This window comes from Lathamus discolor, chromosome 3 (assembly GCF_037157495.1).
Source record: "Lathamus discolor isolate bLatDis1 chromosome 3, bLatDis1.hap1, whole genome shotgun sequence".
NCBI classification, from domain to species: Eukaryota; Metazoa; Chordata; class Aves; order Psittaciformes; family Psittacidae; genus Lathamus; species Lathamus discolor.
Window position 1 is genome coordinate 128,915,077 of NC_088886.1, and position 12,617 is coordinate 128,927,693.

Sequence of the window (12,617 nt, forward strand, 5' to 3'; positions counted from 1 at the left end):
CCCAGCCAGCCTGGACCTAGGGAGCTCCTTGTTGCCCCGACTGCTACTGCACAGAGGGGGTGCTCATCCCTGGAGGTCCCCAGGTCTGGAAGAGTTAACCGGCAGGGCCAGCTTGCTGTCCTCACCAGGCAGGAGGGGCTGGGAGGTGAGGGAGCAGCGGGAGCAACCAGGAGTGATCAATACCTTGTGCTGGAGCCGCGCACAAATCGCATCTCGGAGCCATAAATCTCCCTCCCGTCACACGCGATGAGGATGAGCGGGGAGCTTATCTCCCGGCTGCGGCACTGCCAGCCGCTCCTCCTACCCACGCCCCACCGGGGGACCGTGCCAAGCGTGTGGGAGCTGCAGCCTCCCACCCCACCGGGCACCCCACTGCCTCCGCAGGGCAGTGATGGGTCAGTGGTGGGGAGGCTGGTGGCATCCGCATCCATGAGGAGCACCTTGGTGGGAGCAGGGGCACCAGTTCAGCCAAGGGCTGGAGACGGGTGAGGCATCCCAGCCCAGCTGAAGCTGCCCTGGCTGCTCCTGCAGCCGCCTGGGATGAATCACCGGGGTGAGTGAGTCACCTGCCAGCCCCCCTGGCCACAGCCACCTTGGCAGCAGGGCTCGCAGCAGCATCCACCGCTCTTCCTCACCCATCCCTTGGCACAGCTGTGAAGCTGTCACTGCTCCACTTTCTGCTAGGGAAGAGCAGTGTGGGGGACATCCAAGTGCTTGGGGAAGGACAGACAACACCAAGGACTTGTGGGCAGAGTCCTCAGGAGTCACTCCAGCGCTCTGTATGTCCTTCCCCAAGCCAGATGCTGGCTGACCCCCGTCTAAGTGCCTAATGCTCCGGGCAGGCTCAGCCCATGGGCACGTGGCAAGTAGCCTGCTGCTGGTCTCTGGCCAGGATATATTTAATCTGTCCTACCCAAGGAAATCCAGCTCAGTCAGTTCTGGAAAGCACCAGCACCTGGAGCAGCAGGCAGGCCGCAGGCTGCGCTCCTGCCCCAGTCCCACAGCCCTGGTCAGCCTCCAGCTGCCCTGGTAGGGCATGGGCTGGTTGCTCGCTGGACTTGAGGTGAGGCCAAGGCTGCTCTGGCTGTGTCCAGCTCGCAGCCGGCTCTGTGCTGGCAGGCTGCTGCCCAGAGCGTTCTCCAGCTGAGCCAGCCAACATCCTTGTGCCCTGAGGAGGTCACACACGCTGCTGCTTGTCCTGCCAGACAAAGCCCAGCTCTGTGCAGGCAGCACTGTGGTCCAGGGGAGAACCAGGACCCATCACTGAGCACTGCCTGGACCCAAGCAGGTGGCAGTCCTGGCTGCTAAGGGCTGGCAGCTGCCACCATCATGCCCAGCACCCTGGGCTGGCACGGGTGATGTCTTAGTAGACCAGTGTGGCATTGGTGGCCCAGTTAGCCCCTAAAGCAGGCAGGGATGGATGCTGGGACCCAGTGATTCTTTGGGATCTCCCAACCAGGCCTGCTTGGAAGCAAAAGGTTGTGCAGTCAGCAGCTGAGCTGGGATTGATTTATTGATCTGGCATCCATAGGGGCGGGAGCTGGGAGGTGCTCAAGCTTTGATCAGCCTCCTGCAGAGGAGGCAGACGTCAAAGGCTGGAGTGTGGGCAGCAGTGGCCTCTCTCCAGGACAGTGGGTAAATCCAGCTATGGTTCTGATGGACATGACCTGGGCTGAGCCTACAGAGAGATGGGGCTGGGCTTGGGCAGCCACAACTGGCACCACCACTCTTTCTGGTGGCACTGGGGAGGGGAAAGGGCTGGCAGGAGCTAGGGCATCCCTGGATGAAGCTGATCCCCAGGAAGCAAGGGGTACCAAGAGGATGGGCAGCCAGTCTCCCTCTCTGTGCTGCCACCACTGGGGTATCCGCCATCACCAGGAGTAGAAGCAGCCAGGGCTGCAGCTGCATTCCAGGTGATGACAGGCAGCAGCATTGGGCAGCATCAGCTCCATGGCTGTGCCCAGCTCTGCCCCAAAGACAGAGGAGTGGGAGAGGTGAAGGGAGTAGGGCAGATGTTATTGCAGCTGCTAAGCAGGGGTGACAGGTGGGATAAATGAGCTCAGGCTCTCCAGGGGCCAGTAAATTAGAATCAATAGGAAGCAGGAATAATTTATTTGTTTGATATCACCTGTTAATTAACTGGGCTGATGTGTGTGGTGGGGAGCGGCAGGAACCCCTCCACCTGCTCAGGTGGTGCCTCTCTGCTGGGGCTGGGAATAGCATGGGGGAGTCCCATCATCACCAGCACAGCATCCATCCTCACTCTCAGCAGTGGGATGGGAGGGGACAGCATGTGAAAGCTCCGTAGCGGGGCATGAGGCATGGGGACGCTGTGTGGCCAGAGGGCCAGTAGTGTGCACAGTGCCCTAGTCCAGCATCCTCTCGCTGCCCTGGGAGGCTGCTTGAGCTTGGTGCTTGGCTTGGTGCTCCCTGGTTGCTGTGGCACCGGTGTGGGCCGGCACTCATGGCTGAGTGTGCCTTCAACCCGGACTGCCTCCATCTCCACTCTCACACCCGCTCTCTGCCCAGAGCACCCAGCAGGGCTGCTGGCTGGATCCACATGTCACTTGTGCTCCCAGCACGTGTCCTTGGCCCTGCTTCGCCTGCGTCCTGCTGAGCTCACACGTGTCTTTGGCATTTCTGGCAGGAACGGCTAGGAGCACAGCTGGATGGAGACGTGTCCAGTGTGGGTGCAGAGCAGTCCCCAGGCCCCCGCCGGTGGGATGCTAGGCTGACCCCGCTCCACAGCCCTGCCCCGTCCCCTGGCCCCCAGCAGCACCAACACCTCCCTCTGTTTTTTTTTTTTAAAGAATAACATTTCTGCTAAATACTTTAATCAGATTAGTAGCAGTGTGTCTGCAGTGCTGTTAAATCAATGCTCCCCAACACATCTCGGCGGCTAGAAATCAATTACTGTTTAAGCCGTGCCTTGGTCCCTGGCCTGCGATCAATATAGGAGATGTATTACTCTCCCGGAGTCTTTCCCACTAAAAACCTTTCATTTGTATAACAGGAGCTCAGGCAAAATGCTGGTCGTCCCCCCCCACACCCCTTCCCCTTGCTCCTCAGGAACCAGGCAGCCCCATCCTGGGGCATTAGCTGATATGGGGGCTGTGTGTCACCAGGTGAGGACAGTGGTCCCTGCTCCATGGGGAGCTGTGCAAGATGAAGGAGTCTCCAATGCACTGGGGTGGCAGGCTAGAGACCCATGGGCAGGAGTGTCTGGAGTCTCCAGTGATTCCAGCCCCTGTATAGGGTGGCTGGATCCCCTGCTTGCCCCAGCTTCTGCCCATCACTGCATCCTCAACCAGAGCACTGCCAGACCCAGGTACCCTACAAGGAGAGTACCACCACTTCCCTTTGTGCCCCTGCCACAGGGCTTTGCCCCTCTGCAGGCCCCTCTCCCCACAGCGCTTTTTTCCCCCTCCTCCACCCTTGTCCTATGATTTGGAGAGTGAGCTCCATTATTCATGATAAGGATCTTTAATTAGCTGTGAATATTAATGACTTGCTCTGTAATTAATCATGCTTTGCATGCTGGGGAGGGGGTAGCTCCCACTGCCACCATGGCTAAGTATGGGTGGGGAGATCTGCTCCAAGGGCTGGGGTAGCCCTGGGTCTCACCCCACCCCAGCTGAGACGCAGGGCTGGAGGGAGGTGCTGAGTGAGACCCCACACATGTGACACTGCCCTACTGTTTTGGGGCCAGCACCCGCACCCGCCCAATGTGACTGCGAGGTGGATCTGGCCCTCCATAAACACACTGGCAGGTTCCCAGCCACGGGTCCAACCTCCTGACCCCAGGCCAGGGCTGAGGATGCTGTGAGGCACAGAGGGGTGCTGCTTTCACCCCGCTCCCTGTTCTGGTCCTGCTTCAAGAGCTGCGGGCAACCTGGGTTGTGCTGGAATCATATTCCCCTGCCCAGTCCCTGGGGAATGCCTGGTGAAGGATGAAAACTGTCTGTCATGGCACCATGTCCTCTTCTGTACCATGCAGTGGGCTCTGGCAGGGTCCAGGCTGGGTCCTACCTGGGACTGCTGGGCCAAAGCACATGCCTGTGAAGGGCAGGTCAGCATTTTTGAATCCCAGTCTCAGCCCTACATAGCTGTGGGTGGCTGCCTGAAGCAGGTGGGCATCGTCCTGCCTGTAGCTCCCTGCACTTCCAGCACACCCGCCTGCACATCACCTCTTGGCTCCTGCTGGCAGGGAGTTTGCATAGTCCCACATCCTGCCTGGTAGCCCCATGTGTGGCTCTCACCTTCCCTGCACCAAGGGGAGACTGAGGCACCAGAGCTGGCAGTGCAGCCCCCACGCCGGTGTCACCTGCCTGTCCACATCCCGGCATGATGGGGACCTCCTAGGAGTGCCAGGGCTGGGTGCCTCAGCTGCTGCAGTGGCAGATGGTGAGCAGAGGCGCCCACTGCCCACAGGAGTCCCCCCCTGCCCTCATCAAACGCTCCCGAGAGGGCAGAGTTTGCTTAAACAGAGACAGATTTAACTATTTCCATTACAGCGAAATGATGAGGTCCATAAACTTTATGGCTCCATGCGCGCGAGAGCGGCTCTAATGGTCTTCGCCATCTGGAGGAGATGGCTCCATGGGGGACCTGCCGCTCGCCTGCCCACCCGCTGCCAGGACCTGTGTGCTGAGCCAGCACCAGCACCGGCGGGTGGCACGATGCTGCTGGCTCCCCGTGCAGGGCTGGCTGTGTTTGACCACGACATGATCCTGCCACAGAGCAGATGAGCTGGATGTGGAGGTGGCCCAGCTTGCACTAGCGCCTGCGGGGGTCTGCAGCCCTGCCTGCACTTGTGCTGCAATGGGGGGATGGGAGGGCACCCCTGGGTGCCCCACTATTCCACAGGAGCAAGATGGAGGCAAGTATTCACTTTGGTCCTGCCTGTGCTCCCAAATGCCATGGCCTCCAGCGTACTCCCTGCCCCTTTGCTGTTGGTGCTATGCTGCAGGATCCATCCCTAGCAGTAGCAGGCATGCTGCCTGGCGAGGCCTTGCCCTGCACACACAGCAGCTCCTGACTAGCCCCTGCCCGATGCCTGCTGGCTGCTGATTGTGATGGGGACGCAGGGGTCTGTGATGCCCTGGCACTGGTTAGCCCATACGATGGGCTGTTGGTAGTATCACTGCAATCCATGCAGGAATGCTGCTGGGCTGGCCGTCCAGGCAAGGTGCTGCAGGCACAGCCCTCTCCTCTGGAGGGGTGGAGGGATTAGGCTTGTGAGGACACAAAAGCCATTGCCGCTGTGCTGTTAACCCCTTACTTGTGGCTTCCATGGCAGTACCCCATGGTGCAGAGCATCCCCCCATGACTGGGGGCTAGACTTTACTGGGGGAGCAGGAGCAAGTGGGTGTGTGGCTGCTGCTGGCCAGGGCAGGGGGGCTCTGGGGCTGCCAGCTGCCATGCCGCGCTGTGAGGGGGGGCTGTTGGCACGGTGCTGCAGCAGAGGATTAGGTTTGGTGCAGGAGAGCCAGGCGAGATGCTTTGAAGTCTCATGAATATGAATCAGTGGCTTGGGGCGGGAGTGAAGGGTCTGTGGCTAATCTCTCCCTTGCCATGGTGACAGGTGTGACAAACAGCGCGGGGGCCAGGAGCAGGCGAGGGCAGGGAGCAGGCAGAGGACAAGGGATGGGGCTGCCCTGCTGGCACGGAGGGCAGCGCTGGTGAAGGGGGGCAGGCGGCTGGGCCGTGCTGGGGTGCTGCACATGGGGCTCTGCAGCGCACCCCCTGGAGCACCCCCCTCCTTGTGCCCATCCACAGCTCCCCGTTGGCTGGGGGAGCTGCAGCTGGGTAAGGGACCTGAAGGGACGCACCCCTGTCCCTTCTCATCCCCCTGCCAGCCCAGCCCTGTACAAGCTGCTGGAGTCCCTATGGGGCCCGGCCAGGTGCCATCGATCTGGGCCCCTGTGCCATCGTCTTGGCAGCACTGTGGTCCTGCCTGCCATTCCCCGGGCTCCATGGAGATGTCATGTTTGGGTCCGCTCCTCCTGTGACAGCCTGAAGCTCTTGGTGCTCTCCTAGGAGACAGTAACTAGAGCGGACACTTGTTCCTAGCAGGACGTGACTGGGGCTTGCAGAAGAGTCTCAGAGATCAATTTGGAGGTTGTTTTGATGCTCTCCTGGTTGCAGGATGGCGGTGGCAGCTGCCTGCTCAGCCCAGGGGACAATGCATGGGCAAGCACTGGCTGGCAATGCACAACTGTTTGCTGTTGGGGCTCGGCAAAACTGTTTGGTCTGGTATGAGCCACAGCAGAGGCTGTTGGCTTTGCAGCCCCATCAAGGCTGCAGGTGCTGACAGAGAAGCTGTTGTTTGCTCCGAAGGGTGATCAGACCTGCCCTCTTTCTCCCAGCACCCATGGCCTGGAATGCTCTTCCTCTGGGCTGGGGCAGAGTGGCGAGCAGGGGATGTGAAGCCATCCCGGTCTGGAGTGCTTGTCAGAGGACAGACGGGAGAGCGAGGGTTGAGCCACGTCACGGCAGCAAGACAGACACATGCAGAGCAGATGTTTAATTATCGGCACAGCGTCCTCTGATCCCTGGAAATCTCTGCATCCAAACGTAGATATTTTACGAGAGCATACGCTTCCGCTGAGACTACAAGCTGGTCACCCCACCTTCCCGTGGATCATGTATTGTCAGGGCTGGGGCAGTTTGCTTCTGCTGTGGATGGGGCAGCCATGGGGCTGGAGCTGGGCTGGAGAGAGCTGCCAGGAACCATGTGCTGCTCTTGGGGATGAAGCTCTAATGCAGGCTTACAGCCCCAGAGGCACAGCCCTCCGTCCACCCTGCTGCATCCCACTCTGAGGGCCATGCTGGGATGCATGTGGCCATGAGTCTGGCCAAGCACAGGGGCAGGTAGGGACTGGAAACTGCCTTCTCCTTATAACCATTACCTCTCACAGCTGGTCTCTACTGGCCCAGGCAGCTTGTAGACATTTCTTAAAGCCGTCTGAGACCCCCGAGGTCTCTGTTTTATACTGTATGAATTGCTGGGTGTAGGCATGCATGTCATCCCTGTGGACAGGCTATGCCTCCCATATCTGAGATCCCTCCTGTGGCCCTCGGCTGTTCTCTGGCACACCTGGGCAGGTGGAAGGCTCTGCCATTGGGAGGGGGGCAGTTGGGGAGAAACAGGCGGGGCAGGCAGCAGAGCTTCATCCCCAAGAGCTGCACATGGTTCCTGGCAGCTCTCTCCAGCCCAGCTCCAGCCCCATGGCTGCCCCATCCACAGCAGAAGCAAACTGTTGGAAACAGTTCCAAAACTGTTCCAAACGAGTTGGAAAGGCTGCCTGCCCTGCCACGAGCCATATGCTGTAGGTCCCTCAAGACACGGGTGTGATGTAGGTCCCAGCTTGAGGCTGCAGCCAGATGTGGGGCTTGTCTCCAGCACAGAACCCAGTGCTGTGTCTCTGCAGTAGCATCGTCCAGGCGAGGGCTGGCTGAGGGCAGCCCCAGTGTCCCTGCCTGGGCACATGGGCATGGGGAACCTGCTGTGCCAAAGAAAGGAGTCAGCAAGAAGAAACAAGTAAAGGCTGATCCTTACCCTTGGGCAGGAGTGAGGGGCACCGTGGCAGAAAGCACCAAAGATCCCTCTCTGGCATCACTGCAAGAGACCTCTGCAGCCCAGGGAACCCCCCATGCCAGGGCTTTGCCACAGGAGCAGGCTCAGCATGAGGCCACTGGGCTGCCCTTTGTCTCCTCTGCTAGTTCTGCAGAGTTGCTGGGGAGATGCTGGTGCCAAGGGACGGATTTCCATCAGGGATGCCAGCAGTCTCTCCCCTGTGTGGCCAGCTCATCCCAGGCAGCCCAGCCTGCCTTCCCTGCTCCACAGTCACCGTGTCCCTCGAGGCTGTAAACATTTTGGATTCCCTGCCTTGCCTGCTCAGGCATCTTGCAGATTCAGGGCATGCTGCTGTCTTAAAACCTATCAGGTTTCCTGTCACCTCCCGGGGCCCATGAATCTGCGGGCTGGTGATGGAGCTGGGACTGAAATGACCCTGCAGAGAACATCTCTGCGCACCCCTCACACCAGCACCAGCTCCCAGTGCAGCAACTCAGCGCACAGGTTTATAATTGCCCCCAATCCACGGGGAACTGCTCCAGCCCCTCAGAGGGAAGAGCAGTCCCAGCCATGCTGGAACTGGCTGCTTTTCCCTGGGTCAGAACACCCGGCACCCGGGGACATCTGGGGCGCTGGGTACCACCTCCCGCTGTGGCCAGTGACATGCCCTGTCTGCCAGAGGGCTCAGGGCTGGGGCAGGCAAAGGGCTTGTCACTCCTGTCAGCCTAATAACCCAGGACTTAGAGGCCAGGGCATTTTTCTGCTGCCATGCCACTTGGACGTGCCGGCTGTATCCCCGCTCCCAGAGAGGAGGGAATAATGATGCTGTGAGTGCCGGAGCCCCACCGGGCAGCGGCAAACATGGGCTACATGTGCAGCCGACGGCCCCAGGCCCACATAAATTTCTCTCACACGGCCCATGGCTCACCTAAGTAGATTTGATTTGTCAAACATTAATTTAGGATTGAGTGGTGGCCTGTGTGCGCGCCCTGCTCTCCTGCCTTCCCCTCACCGCCACCTCTGCTCCTGCCCAATGCATCATCCCCAGCCCGCACTCTTGCCCCAGCCGGGGTGCCGGGAGCCGGGATAAATCATCCTGCCGCCACGCTCAAAGATGAGCCGATTGCTCGCTCAGCGGCGGGGGATCACAGGGGAAATCACACAGCGTGCCACCCGCCCCGTGCCGGGGCGGGGGGGGAGACGCCACGCTCAGGCAGAGATTTATTTATTTGATTTTACTGGGCTGGGATTTATTTATTTATTTTTTTCCATCTCTCAAACGCCCACCAGGGAATTGCAGCCCCTGGAATATTAATGCCACACAGGAAGTCGCCTCGTTAAAATGTCACCTGGCTGTAATTTCTGCTGCGCTTATTATTCCCCAGGCAGCACAAGCTCCCATCTCTCCCTGCCCGCGGCATCCCGGCACGTGGGGCAGCCCTGCCCGTCCCCTTTGCTGCAGCACGAGTGCTGCTCCATCATGTCACCCAAAATGTTCCTGGCCCTCTTCCACCACCGCAGAGGTGGGCTGCACCTCCTCCAGCAACTCCCGCTGATGCTGGGAGAGCCCTGTGCCACCGGCCAGCGCCAGTGCGGTGTAAACCCAGCCTGGCCAGTCCGAGGGACAAGGGGTGCCGGCGTGTGCAGGGGGACATGGGCAGAGGGCAGTGCCAGCATGGGCTGGGGGCAGGGTGGCACAGGGAACAGCTGCCTTAAGGAAACTTTGGCTCAGTTCCTGCAAATTAATGTTTTTTTCCCAAACAGTTTCCTGGCTCTAAGCGCGACGCGGGGAGCAATTATCTTTAGTGTCGATGTTATTACCATAAAAATTGCATTGAGGACTTTTCTCCTCCGATTAGAAAGTTAACGATCATCACTGCCTTCATTGTTCCCCGCACCGTGCTCGCTCTAATAAAGAGTCTGTGCACTTTACTTTTCACTTAGCATGAAAATTACCCAGCTGCTGCTGTGTGCGGCTGTGCAGCCCCCGCGCTCACCTCCCGGTGATGGGCCCTTGGCAGGTACCAGTGGGGAGCAGTCACCAGCACGCCAGGGACAGACAGGCTGACCTGTGGGCTTCCCCGCGTGGCAGGGGCTGGGATCAGCTCAGGCTTTGCGGCTGCCTGCCCCATGTGTGAGCCATGGGAGTACCTGAGGGATGCTTTTCCATGACCTCTCTTCCAGGAATTGTGTTGTCAGCGTGTCCTTGCCCATGCCCATCCACTGGGCATGCCTGGCCCTCAAAACCCAAATCCATGGGGGAATCACCCCTGCTCCCCCTGCTGAGTGCTCGGAGTGTCTGGGATGGGTCCAGCCTCGCCATGGCCGGTGTGAATCTCCACCGTGGCTCTCCATCCACGGCTGAGCTGAGGGTGCCTCCTGGCCACGCTCCCGTTACCTGTCATGGGCAGGGGTGAGCCCTGCTGCTGCCAGCTCCTTGCCTACCCTGGCAAGCAGGCAGCACAGCATCCCCGCACGCAGCAAGCCAGCGCTGTGCCTGCCTGCGGACATCCAGGCTACGGCACTCACCGTCGGTCCCACGGGCTGCGATTTTCACAGGGAGTATTTGTATCATTTTGCTCAATACCAGCATAGCTCTTTAAATTCTCCAAGTGCTGTAAAAATCTTAGCTAATCTTCAGAGAGCCTTTTTTTTTTTTTCAAAGCTCTTCATTACTCCCTAATTGTTCAAACTTCTCTTCTTTTCCTTCTGATTAAAAGCAGATTTTAAAAGTGCAGTTCAGTTTCTCAGCTATTTTCAAGTCAAATGGATTCCATCCCCCTCTCCATGTATTAATAACCCGTTCTCGTGCATCCCCCAGTGAGCCAGTAAAAGCCCTTCTGAGCAGAGACAAGGTGACAGCAGCGCTCCGGAGGGAGCGATTGGAAGGGGGTTACAGCTTGGAGGGAGAGAGATCCATCCATCCAGCTATCTATCATCCACCCCGCTATCATCCATCTACTGGAGAAATAACATTTGCAATTCCACTTTAGCTCTTCCTAATAATCATTAATTTTTTTTTTATCTTCCCAACCAGCAGCAGGAGGAGATGCAGGGGTTTGGGGTGTGGGCAGTGCTATGGGGCGTGGGGGCTGTGAGAAGAGGGGTGCACAGGGGGGTATTGTGATGGCGTGTGAAGGCTGGGGTGTCTGCATGCTGGTGTGCAGGATGGCTGTGCTGCTGGGAAGCTGGATGATAGGAAAGCAGGAAAACACAGTGCTGATCCCCAGCACAACCTGCAGCAGGAGGGAGCATGTGCCAGGCTGGAGAAGCATCTTTCCAAGGGGATTGTGGGATGTAGGGACTCTAGCGGTGAACAGCAGGTGTGGTGCTGCCCTGGGCTCTGCCCCTGCCCAGCAAGGTGAGCCTGGTGCTGGTCCTGGGAGCAAACAGCGCAGCACGGTCACACACAGCACCAAGGGTGAAGCATGCATCATCCTCTCACCGTCCCCTAGGACCAGCCCCAAGATGTCCTGCTGCCTCCGGCTGGTAACACCAGACCTCCCTGCAGAGCCCTGTCCCCCAGCCCGGCTGGCCTGCCGCGAGAGACTGGGCAGTGATGAATTGCAGTATTTACACGTCTTCCCAGGGAGGAAATGCCAGGTCCTGCAGGGCTCCAGCAGCTGTCGGCAGCAAGCGGGACAGGACCGCAGCCATGCTGGTGAGGAGCAGGAACCCCAGGTTCTTCCCTCTCTTCGACACCTTTCCCTCCTTTTAGTTACCACCACACAACCAGCCTTAAGCAGGGGAAATGGCATTAAAGCATCTCCATGATTGTCTGGAGGTGGCAGGGGGAGACCCCAGCATGGCCCAGGGGATAAGCCATTGTGGCTAATGGTCCTGTTCTCTATCGGGCTTCAGACCTGCCACTGGGTTGCATTGCACCATCTTGGAGCCACTTGTTGCTCTTAGACCATCACCTGCCAGTGCTGGTGACTATAAAAGATTTTAGAGCTTGTGAACCATCTCTTTGGTCACCAGGGCTGCTAAGACCCAGGCTAGGACAGTCCTCTGCAGCTCTGAGCTTCGGTGCTTGCCCTCCTGGGTGGGCACACAAGAGCCTTGGACCACCAGCCACATCCATGGCAAGTCCAAGATGTTCCCCGTGCCATGTTGGACTGATCTCCTCTTCAAAGTTCTCAGTCATGCCACCCACCATGCTTCCCATGGTGCAGTGTGGGGCGACAATGGGAGCTGATGGGGCTGGGAGGTGGGAAAGCCAGGGTTGGTACCGCTGTGCTTCAGGGTGCTGGTGTCCCCTCAGATGCCTGTCCCGGCAGATGGCAGCAAGGATGCGTTGCAGCCTGGCAGCGCGTGGGGACCTGCCTCACGCCCGACCTTGGAATAATCTTCAGTAGGATTAAGAGCTTAAACGTATCCATGTAATTGCCAGGCCCCTGCTGAGCTGGAGAGAGTGTTAGTGCCAGCGCAGGGAGGCAGTGCCCAGGCGCGCCTCACTCCCTCCTGCTGCCTGCCATTGCCTGCTGCCATTGCCACCACTGCAAGCACTGCTGGGAGCCACCACCCTGAGCATGGATGGTGGGTGTAGGCAGGTGGCTTGAGAGGAGAGGGTGCTTGGCATGCAAAGGGATTGTGCCCAGTCACTGCCAGGGAATGAGCTTCACAGTGGGCTCTGAAGGAGGATGCCAAGTATGTGGAGCCCTGGGTGTGCTGCCCACACCTCCCCATCGTGGCCTCAGTCCTCCTGGGCACTCCTCTGGCACCCACCAGCTCTGCGCCCAAGGCAAGACGTGTGCTGTTGTGTGTGCCTTGAGGAATAAGGAAGCTTAGCTGGGATCCTGGGGTCGCTGGGACTGTGTCCTTCCAGGCTGAACCTGCCTGGATGGATGATCCAGAAGGATTTGCTCTCCTGGCCAGCGGGAGAGGGCACACGGCTGGTGGTGTCTGGACCTGTGTGGGTTTTTAGCACCCACCAGTAATCAGAAGATGCTCAGGGTTCGCAGAGATGCCAGGGGGTCTCAGACACCCCCAAGAAGCACCCAGGCACTGGTCTGGGGACACCCAGAGCACCAGTGTG